Genomic DNA, 12,294 nt, shown 5'->3' on the forward strand with positions numbered 1-12,294 from the left:
CTCTTAATGTGTGCTAAGAACTGACAGACTCATACTAACAAGCCTGTACTATTAAGAGGTTAAGTAGACAAACATTTTGGCTACTGCCTTCATTGGTGACTATACTGAGACTATTAAGTACTCACAAACTATACATTCATTCAGCAGCATTGTGACAGAAAGACAATGATTCCTGGTGGTAAATCTCCCTCCCGACCTGTGAGGGCGCTAAGTAATGGGAACAGAGTACTCTGGACTACTTGGCCTGACACTTCGTTCCGAGGGTTAAAAGGAAGTCGGTCATGTAGAAAAGGGACTGGAAAAGGGAAAATTGGAGGAGCGGCTGCAATCGTTTACCAAGGGGTCATGAGTGACAGTATTCATAGGGGTCGAAGCAATGTTATCTGTTCCTTTGTTTTGGTTATTTATAAGTGACCCAGAAGGACCTGCGTTTTGTGAATAATCGTTTGTTTTGTTCTGTCAATTTGTTTGATTGTATTCACTAGACAGCTAACACGTTCCGGAGCTGTCGCCAGAGGCCAGCACAAACCCAGAATAGCACCGCACTGTATCACAATAAACTGTATTCATACCACAATCACTAATTCACGCACTAACCAGACTTGTATATGTGTTTTGTGTTTAATGTGGCGATACAATAACAGGACTATTATTTTAGGACAAACCAGGGGATTATAACGTAAGTAATACATGCCGTTGTATTACTTACCAGCATTGTTATTTACTGTTTGTTTTGCCATCAGGCACTAGACATAAAAGAAATTAAAAAAAAAAACCTTTGCGTCTGGATTACAATTGTCTGTCTGTTCTTCAATCACCTGCACACTATTAACCACTCTGCCACAATCATATACAACTGAATGAAACTGTACTGTATGTGATGCTGTTTGCCCTGGTAGACTTAACCACTTTTTGAACTCATAGGAATCTGGGATACAATGTGGCACACTCCATTCTGTATCTCCAGTGAATATTTCATATTTTGTAAACAAGTGATGCAATATAATGTTTGTTTTGTTTGTTTTTTGTTAAAGAATACTATACTGTACCTACAAGAATACATATATTAAGTGACAGGCATACTATATATTACACATATTCTATATATTATATTTAGTAATCGGTTTCAGGAGAAAGAATTTCCAGGGACAATGACAAGATTACAGATGGTATAAACTGGTTAAACTACCCAAACAACAATGACCAACAAGACCAAAAAAAATTAATTGTTCAATGTGATACCCAAACACCTTGATTAGCTATGAGAACAGGCACCCACAGACAAATGAAAACAGACCATTTGCTTGATTATCTGATACATGAACATTCACAGATGAAAAAAACAAAACATACAGTTCTTGGAACTGCCTGGTGCCTGCGCCACACTTAAGAGTTCAAGGGGGTGTGAACTTTTGATTCTGTGAAATGCGACACTTGAAAACAACAACAAAACAAAATGGTCCTGCTGATCGCCAAGGTGTGCTTGACGTTTAAAGGGAAGAGTCTAATAAAAGTGCTTTGCTGTTAGGTTCTCACCTCCAAACAACCCTTATGAGTGCTCACAGTTATCAAGATTGATATCTGAGTAAACATCTCTGTTGACAGATTTGGATTTTTAACATCCCAAACAAGAAGATATTTCAATATGTGTGTATGAATTCCTATTGAACAAACATCCTCCTTTGCTATCTCCATATCTCACTGAGGACATGTTCCCTGTCACTGCTGATAAATTTAACCCCCACAGCCACAAACTGGTGTCAACATTTAACCCCCCTGTTTGCACTGAAACATCACACTCATAACTAGCAGATGACACTGGATGGAATTATTTAACCAGTAAAGACTGTGACATTGTCAATCACTTCAAAGACTAAAGTAATTCAGAAATGTTTGTCTGCCAGTCTTTCTTAATGTTTTACCTCAGAACTTCATGATGATTGAGTGAGCTTATGTTCATTTCCATAGTGAAATCGCTTTAACGTAATCGTTTTTTATTATACCTTTGAAATATGGCCTTCCTACCTACAAAGGCCAATTCTAGTAAGTTCATTCAGCAGACCTTGTGGATTGTATTCAGTTGACTTTTTGCAAAACTATCAAGTTTATGTTTGGTCAAATACACTATGAGATAGCATAGGTCACCTTAACCGTGAGCAAGTTGATCTGGTTATGAAGGCAGAAAAAGAGGACTCAAATGCAAGTAATATTACAATGAAAACTATTTGTGTTTGGGGCTGAATTTCCCCTCAGCATAATGTATCTGCACTCAGTAATGGTTCTGATGATCCTTCAGCCGGCTTCAAAGAATCTCACCTATTGCGCTGAAAAGAAGCTGCTCTAAAGCAACAGCAGATGTTCCCTTTTCCCTTCCATCTGGAGATCAATAATGATGATCGATTCCCTGCTGCAGCGTGAGGGCGGCAAATTTTATTACCGTCAATAGGCCAGAAGCTGACTCATTTAAGGCTTTTTAATACAGTTTATTTTATTTGGTTTCCACTTTAGCAATGTGACAAAGTCAGTTCTCTATACGTATTACGTTAACCCTTTGTTCTTGTGCTAACAAAGAAAAAAGATCCTTTTAGAACTAAAATGTATTCAACATCAGCCACACATTTACCATATTTTTAGCGTTTATCCCAATGGTTACTGTATTTTAAGATGCCTGTGGGTTAGTCTCTGTCTCACTTTAGGGGGGCTGCATTTGGCGGTCTTGGAAATTAGACCAAATAAAAAAAAACACTCTGGTACATGAATTAACAGGCTGAGTGACAGCTAGGGTGTATTCATGCTCGGATGGAATGAGGTTGCATTGCATGAAAGGAAGTCAGTAAATAAAAGGACAACATTCAAGTTGTATTGAATGTAATATAATACTCGTAATACACAAGAAGCTTCATTCAAGTTTCACCAGTCCCAGGTGAACGGAAAATGCTCTGAAATGGAAACCCTTGCTTTTTGTCCAGATTGTAGTAAAGTTTTATTATATGTATTAACTGTAGTATTTAATATTGGTGGTTTAAAGGGAACCATTGTGCTGACAATGCATATTATTATGACAATGCGGGAGGCAGGGACACACACTAGAATAGACGATGTAGAATAGATAATTCCAATGGAAAAGAGGTTATTATAAAAGTTTACAGCTTCACTAGAAGTTAAAAAGGGGTGTCCTGTAGTTCTGTACGGTGACAAGCATGCTTGTTACAATATCAGTTTGTAAGTGGGTCACTTTTGTGTTATCCACGACCATAAATAGCACCTTCAATCCAGTTTATTGGTAGAAGATCAGGCAAAACAGGTGACAGCATGAGGGGATACTGAGCGCAAATCACTGAATCCACAAAGGAATCAATACAAGTCACAGAACAAACTGTTCAAACAGGACAGATACAAGTGAAGTTCATTTTTACTTCTGTACCAAAGGTGATTTATGCACCTTCTTACTTGTGTGCCGGGATACATAAGGTACTCTGACCTTGTCGATCTAAATGGTTTTATTGCAGTCTTATAGCCATACAAGAACTCAATGGGCAGATTATAAGTGGGCTGGCAGTATTTCTTTAAAACATTTCTATGTTACTGCGGAAATGCATCCCGGAGAGAAAAGGTTAAAGCAGAATAAGTACAGAGCACTGTGTAAAAGAGACGTGCCTGACTGATCCAGAACCACTCCTACAAGCTTCTATTGTCCTCTGTGCTAGGACACAAGGAGAGTTGCTAAGTGATGACACAAACAGTTTTAGACAAGGGGGGCGGTGGTGATTCACCAAGCAGGGAATAATGGAGGGAGGAGAGAGGTAAAGAGTGATAAATAGAGGGAGGAACAGAGGAAGGGATTCAGGGAGGGAAGGAGGAAGATAAAGAAAGCAAGCACAGGAGAAAGATTAGCATGAACACTGTAGGTTACAATACAACTGAGGGATGTCCTTACAACCCATCACTTTAGACTTACCAAGTTTTGCTTAACATTCAAAATGAATATGGGAAAAAAAGATGAAAAAAGTTTGTTTTCAAAGAATTATTTTCAGTTAGTAAAAAAGAAAAAATTCCCAGGAAACCCCTCAAGTGTCAACATAAAACCCCCTTGCTGACAGTATAAGCGAGAAGATAGAGGAAGAAAGATAAAAACAGGTCAAAAAAATGTCAAGATGGTTCTAATGTTTTAAACAAAAAAAACTACACAACTCTAGTTATGTTAATAAAACAAGCCATGCGGTGTGTTTTTTTTATTGTAAGTAGTAAAAGGAGCTAGAGACAAGCCTTCTTGTTTCTCAGCACTGCACTAAACAAACTCCTGTTACTAGGTTACACCACTTCCCCTGCAGTCCCCTAGCAACAGCTTCATGTTCAAATAAGTATTAATACTGATGGCAGCCTTCTAGCCATGCGGCCACCACGGCTTCTACTTTCTTCTCATTTTTGATAAAAACGAGAGCAAAATAATAAAAAAAAAAAATCTATTAAATTAGTTTGCTCTGGGGAATAGGAATCTGGCCACAGATTGAAAACATTATCATACATAGAGGATGTGTTGTGCATTACTATGTATTAAAATGTGTATACAGCTATAATCATTTTAACTAATTTTGCTACATCTACAGTATTTTAAGATAAAACTTTCATGATCAAATATCTTGCTTACTTTGCGTCCACAAATTGGGTTTCAAATAAACTTAATAAGCTGGCTTGATTATTAGTTTTATGTAGTATATCTGATTATAGTATTCACTTCTAGTCTGCTGCATATTCAAGCCAGAACATTCTGGATTTAGTCCACACAGACTCTCAACTCGAAGAACTCCCAGCTCAACAGTGTGTCCTGACCCCTAGTCCTGAGATCTATATCCAGAACAGGGAGATCAGATTCCCATGTGTTATCAACACATACAAAACATACACTGAACCAGTAATACACCAACAACAGTAAATAACAGACAATTTGGCTTTAGTCCAAACTTGTGCTAATTTTGCTAGCAGTATTTCAATTTAATTGGCAACTTTATGTTTGCTGACCGAACTGTAGCATATACTGCATAATTCAACAGCTTTGGTCTTTGTACTTCATCACAAAGATTAAAGATGTCTAATTATCTTGGATTTTATATATATATATATATATATATATATATATATATATATATATATATATATATATATATATATATATATATATATAGTGAGCAGACAGATATATATGCACATTTGTTTAATTGTTTTGTTAATTAATTATCCCCTGTACCTGGTAAGCACTGTAAATTAGAGCCAGATGCAGGGTATTTAAGAAAGGCAGCCAGTCTATTCAGGGCTGCTGTGGAGAAAGAAGCAGGAAGGTGTGTGCCCTGTTTCTGAGCAGTCACAACTGTTAGTACTCTGCGTTAAATTGTGTTTTTGTGTACCGGTGAACTGCTTAGCTATCCAGTGCGTTAGTTTGGGTGATCCTGACTGTTTATTTAGTGCTCTGAGGGAGCTAGGTGTTTATTTTTGTTTATTAGTTTTTTGTTTATTTTGGTATTATTAAAAAGTATGCGTAAGCGCTTTGAAAACTCAAGTCTGTGTGTCCTGGGACCCACTTTTAAAGGGGCAACGAACCGTAGTGAGGTGCAATATATATTATATAATATATTATACTGTATTTAAAAAAGGCTTTGTAGTATCTTTGAAGCCTTGTAGAAAACAGATCAATTGTTACACACTTAAACTACAAAAACAATCATTTTTTAAACAATCTGTATTCAAACATCAAGCTTCCTTTGGCTCTAGAGTTTCAAATAAACTTCATGGGGCGTTGTAACAGCGATCCATAGCTGTAAATCTCCCTCCTGACCAGAAAGGGTGCTGTGCAAGGTTGGTGGTAGGCTTTCCCATAGATATGCTGACTGGACGGTAGGTGGGAACCAGGAGCCGGCTAATATGGAAGAAGCACGTAGCTGCAAGTACTCTAAACAACTTCATTGTGATCAGCTGCATGGCCTGCAGTGATTGGATACCCTGTGGCGGTGGGCTGGTTACAGGGAGGAGTTTGGTAGTACAAAGGGGACGCAGTCATGTGAGTACAACCCCTTACGCTGAAATGTGCCTTGAATCCTGAGGCTGGTGTTTGTTTTTTTTTGTTGCTATAGTTGCAGAGGACTGAGGAGCTAGGAGGCTGCCGCCACACAGCCAGCATCACAACCCTGAGCACTACTCACCCCTGCACAGCCACGCACAACCGAACATAGCACCAGCGGGATTGAGGGACACCGAGCACGTTTCCATGCACATCAGGATTACAAATGACCATTGTAATCCGCCGTATACCCCCCAGATACCATCGCTGGTAGAGGGGCGGATTTATTATTTGAATAGATTACAGACTATTTTGGGAGAAATTACCAATCGGACATTGCTTTCTTTATCACTGCATACATGCACATTTGGTTATGAACTATCAGAGCTACCTCTATAATCCTCTTCTCTCTAAATACAACTGGTACACAAGAGCGCAACCATTAACCTGGTCCCCTGCACCAATCTGCCCCTAGTGGATGAAAGAATCACATTAGTAAGCAATACCATGTAAAATACATTTAGTATTTCTTACATCCACTGGGGGAAGTGTTGCAGGAGGACAGTTTAATGGTCGCTCTCTGGTGTACCAGCTGTACTTTGAGAGAAGATATGTTTTACTTAAAGAGATGTGTTGTTAACTTCTGAGTTTTAAAAAGTCACCAAGATGGGATGACTGAAGCAGAAATTATATCCAAAGTTCTTATAAGCAACACAGAGAAAAGATAACTGTGATATGTCAGACCTGTATCAAGTTGCTTTTTTGTCTTGTTACACACTGTGCTATGAAAACTGAATGTGCAGCACATGGAGATCTGATTGCTGTGCGCTTTATCATCTCTATCTGGGTAGTACATAGACAACGTTCCAGTAATGCCAGCACCATCTCCTAAGTAACAGACAACCTGGCGTGTGATCAAACTTGTACACTGCCAAAGGCCTTTTCAATTTTTTTTTAATTTAATCTAATCTAATCTTTAATTTAATCTAGATGCTGGTAATACTGTTCCAGATACCGGAGGTTTTGTGGACAGCTCCCTGCTGCCTTGCTTCTGGGACTGTTTACAACTGGTTTCGGTTCTGCCAGTATTAATACACTGCTCCCTATATAGATATCTGACTTACACATGAAACGTGTGATGCTGAAAACAATGAATTAGTGAAGGGCCTTTATACAGGAAAACATAGGACTTTTACAATTTACGGTCAACCTGACCTAACAGTGAACTAACCAAATAAATGAATTATCGAATGGTGAAATACTGAGGGAGCACCGTATGACCTTACCTTGACTAAGCTGATGTTGTTTATCAATCTGCTCTGGAACACTATTCCCAATTGTAGAGCTAAAGCACATGCTATGTGATACTGTGAATAGATCCGTGTTTACTCATTACTGGACTTCAACTGGATACCTCTTGTCACCCAATGACTGTCTTTGTAATTCATGGACCTTGATCTGCTCATCCATGGGCCTTGTTCCAATGGTTTTTTTTTTGTTTGTTTTTTTTTTAATTTTATTATTATGTTTAGACATGATAATGCAGTAAATGATCAATATATCACCCCTGGGGAACACAGGCAGGTTAAAAGGGAGGTGGTATTTAGTTCTGCTGTCGTTTAGAATTGAATATTATATCTGATCTTATGAGCACTAACTATAGAAGGGGCATGCTACTGCTGGATCTTACATTAGTCACAAAATTTCATGGCTCAAAGTTTATAGTGGGAGATTTTTATTTATTTATGTATTTATTTTTTATATATTGCTTTAGTCATCAAATACCTACAGATAACTTGGTTCTCATCCTTTGTTTTGTTTACTTATGTCTTATTTATTTATTTATTTTTTAACCAGCTAAATATCCTGATTCACTGTATTAAATAAAATCAGTGAAAAGCAGTTTTCCTTTTTATGGCAATGCTTGAGTAAAGAAAATGTCTTTTTTTGTTCTTTTTTTTGTGACAACATGTGTACAGTAACTATTGTAGCTGTCCTTATTGCCGTGAATATTGGGCATGGGAATTTATTTCATTAATCTAAATGCTGACGGATCTAAATACCACCGCCCTTCAAATCTCTGAACAAAATCCATTGAAACAAACATCCCGGCCATCATATGACCATATCCAGTTTTTCCCCCATGAAGAAGGCGTACGTGCAAATTACTGAGTGTTAATGGAAAAGCCAATACACCTTCTTACTTCAATCCCACAGATCATTGCACAGCACTCATGCCTACTGGAATAACACGTTCATTACTTTGCTAACCATCGGAAAGGATCACACTGATAGGCTGGCATGATGATAACTGCAATTATTATCAGTTTCTTAAGACTATCTGCACAAGCTCAGTGGAAACCACAGGAACAGACAGTTCTAGGGACACTTCAGGTAGGAACAGCAACACTGAATGCAAATCGCACAGTGATCAAGCTGATATGAGGGAAAACAAATTTGGATCCAAGTTTCTCTTGGGCAATAAGGTAGGCCAAAAAAAAAAAAAAAAAGCCTTAAAAGCCAGAAGTCAGTGGAAATGTAGTGTATCTTCTAAGCTTTGGAGTAAATAACATGTTTTATTATAATTAAATATTCCCTGCAGTTTATCACTGTTAATTTAAAAAATGAAAAAAAAAAATGTGGTGAAATATCATCGCAAAAGTTTTTTATTTTTTAAAATGATGTTTTAGGTAAACAAGAGGGGAGAATGTCGTGGGTAGACAGAGGAAGAAAGCCAAAATGTTCATAAAGCTGGAATATTTTAATTAATTACCAAATCATACAGGTGTATTAAAACACAATGTTGCAATTTTATCAGGTCACAAAATCCTACCCTTTTAAACTGCATTGCCTTGCTTTTATTGTACATTAAGGACGTTTCTTATTTTAACTCAAATATTAAAAAAATCATATATTTTGAGTCTCATATTTTCCATTCAGCCAGCAGTCTATCCCAGTAATTATTTATATTCACTGTTTTTAGTTTATTGTCTCAAATTGTTTGATTTAGAGAAATAACTAAAATGTGAATTTGATTTAACCTCTTTTTATTATTTACTAGGGATGGGAATTATAAAAGTTTAAATGTATAAACTGTACACAAGTGGTTAAACGTTGAATAATATGCTAACCGTATAACTGGTCAAATGACAAATTTCACCAAACACATATTTTTTAATATATTACATCGTGTATCCGTCTGCCACAGTAAGGGCGGATATTATAAAGAGGAAGGGTTTTGGCAATTGCAAGTAGCTTTTCGAATTGGTGCAACAGAAATATTGACTACTTATTCTCAGTCCATCTGGTGCTTTATTGGTGCACTCTGTGTTCTTGATATCTATGTAATTTGTCAACAATATTATTAAAAAAAAAATAAAAAAAAAGGTATTTCCCGTTTGTGGCACCAATCCCTGAGCACTAGAGTAATCTGTGCATTTAGTTTATCAAATCAAAGTTTATTTATATAGCTCCCTTCACACAAGTGTATCTCAAAGCACTGTTTATTATTATTAATCAATTTGTTGTGTATATATATATATATATATATATATATATATATATATATATATATATATATATATATATACATACATACATACATACATACATACATACACACACACACACACAAATAGAAACATTTACTACAATAAAAATAATAATATAATGCTTTTAAAAAGTCCAGAATTCCATTGGGCATTTTTTTTTTTTTTCGATTCTGTTGATTTTTTAGTATTACATGCAGGACAGCCGCTATAAGATCTTTATCAAAAATGTGCACAGATGAATCTACCAGTTAATCAACTGATGCCCATAAATTAACCAATCAAAAATGTGTGGCAGCTCTAATTTCAATATATACTTTGGTGTGTTAGGGTTTGTTTGTTTTTTTTGCTTTTTTATTGTAGTTAAGTCTTTGCGATGTTAAAACGTTATTTGCTTATTTAGGGTTTCTTTGCTTGGAAAATACTAAACAGGGCTGTCAGTATACATCAGAATGTAATATAAAGAGAGTGTGTGCATGTAGATATGGTTTAAACATTGACACCTGCATAGCATTTAAACATTCATAAAAATGTACCAAAAGCACATTCTTATTATTTAACTTATTTTTTTCTTATTTTTAAGTCAAATATGGTTTGTAGCCTTATGTTTTATACACAGAATTGCAGGGGTTAAAAATACTGGCAGTGGTGAGCCCATCATTATTCAATGTAAGGCCTCTGAAAATGCAATAGTGCTCCATTAAACTTTAATCAGCCACTTCTGTTGATTTTTCTCTCCGCTCCGTCTTTCTATAAGCTTTCAGAAGCACTCGCTGAATCCCAGATGCACCTCTATCTCAGACCCAAGCTGTCACTCACACACACACACGCAATCCAGTGTACATAGCAACAATCGCTCTGCGCTCATCAGCACATACAGCAGAAATCATGAGGAAACGTACTCCAGAAATCCAACTTGAATCAGAAAATGGTTTGGAAATAACAGTCCGTTGTATTTCCAGTGAAATTACGATTTCATGCAGAAAGGTAAACTAATGGCTCTGCAGAATCAGCAGTGTTTGCTTGGGGAATAAAAGTTATTCTGTAAGGATTAGAAACCTACCCTGTTCTTTTCCAGTAGGGGCCTTCAACAGTATGCAAAAAGAAAAAAAAAAAAAATCCCTTTTTTCATGTTTGTGAGAGTGACAATGAACCCACCAATCAGAACCATACCTGATGGAGGGAGCTGAATTAAAGGGTCCTTTTCAGTTCAATTAAATAATGAAGGGTCTGGCTGGAACAAAGACTGAATAGAAGCGACTACCACAGGGCTACAGCATTCAGCTCCTGTACCTCCTGTGTTTAACAATTAACTGGCCTGGCTTCTCCAGGCTGACCCAGAATGCAGAGGCTTATTTCCTATCTCTGGCTGGCTGCACTCGGCACAGATGTTTGTTTCAGAATTAAGCAAAGCAGAGCGAGAAGCTGTGAACCCTGAGATTAGAACAGTGGGAGCTTCAGTGTTTGATACCTGATTAAGCCAGAGAGTGTAGATAGTTCGTTCTGCAAATATCGGCACACTAACACAAAAGACGCAGACAAACACACTACCACAACTACCCATACCTATTTGACTGGTTCTCAAATCTAGCCCTTCATCCATCAGATCTCTCGTCCCCCATCCCCCCCATCAAAATGAATTCTGGTCAATACCTAAAGACAGATGTAGTGCAAAGCGCTCGTTCACTTGTTTGTTAGCAAAGCATCAGTCATCCTGCGTCTGTAAAAGTAAGCTTGTTTGTTTTTTTTTTTTTATATATACAGTGCCGAGAAAAAAATTGTGAACCCCTTAGGATTTTCACATATTTCAAACCAAAAATGTAATCAGATCTTACTCTAAGTCCTAATAATAGATAAAGATATCCTGATTAAACAAATGACACAAAAACATGATACTTTTTCAACATTTATTTATCCACAAATGATTCAACATTCAATATCCTTGTGTGAAAAAGTATGTGAACCTTTAGAGTCAGTAACTGGTGGCACCCCCTTGAGCAGCAATGACTTCAACTAAACGTTTCCTGTAACTGTTGGTCAGTCTCTCACATCGGTTTTGAGGAATTTTGGACCATTCCTCCTTACAGAACTGCTTCAGCTCGGTGACATTTGAGGGCTTCCTTCCATGGACAGCTCGCTTCAGGTCCTGCCACAACATTTCTATAGGGTTTAGGTCCAGACTTTGACTAGGCCATTCTAAAACACGGAATTTCTTCTTCTGCAGCCATTCTTTTGTAGATCTGCTTGTATGTTTAGGATCATTGTCTTGCTGCATGACCCACTTTCGGTCAAGCTTCAGCTCGATTGTAGAGGAGACGGATGGCCTGACATTCTCCTCTACAATCTTCTGATACAATGCAGAATTCATGGTTGTGTCAATGATGGCAAGCCGTCCAGGTCCTGAGGCAGCAAAGCAGCCTCAAACCATCACACTCCCACCAACATGCTTGACGGTTGGGATGAGGTTCTTCTGTTTGAACACAGTGCTTGTTTTTCACCAAACATAATGTTTCTTATTGAGGCCAAAAAGTTCTACCTTTGACTCGTCTGTCCAGAGAACATTGTTCAGAAGTCTTGTAGATCATGTATGTGCTCTTTGGCGAACTTCAGACGGGCAGCAATGTTCTTTTTAGAGAGCAGTGGTTTCCTCCTGGCTATCCTTCCATGAATACCATTCTTGTTCATTCTTTCTCT

At 37.4% G+C, this 12,294-nt stretch overlaps 1 protein-coding gene across 2 annotated transcripts in view; it reads right to left on the reverse strand.

The window, feature by feature from the left end:
- si:dkey-100n23.5 (cyclic AMP receptor-like protein A) overlaps nt 1-12,294 on the reverse strand; it is a 112,941-nt gene that overhangs the window by 84,810 nt on the left and 15,837 nt on the right. The gene's annotated exons all lie outside the window — the stretch shown is intronic.

Source organism: Polyodon spathula, chromosome 9, assembly GCF_017654505.1.
Source record: "Polyodon spathula isolate WHYD16114869_AA chromosome 9, ASM1765450v1, whole genome shotgun sequence".
NCBI lineage: Eukaryota > Metazoa > Chordata > Actinopteri > Acipenseriformes > Polyodontidae > Polyodon > Polyodon spathula.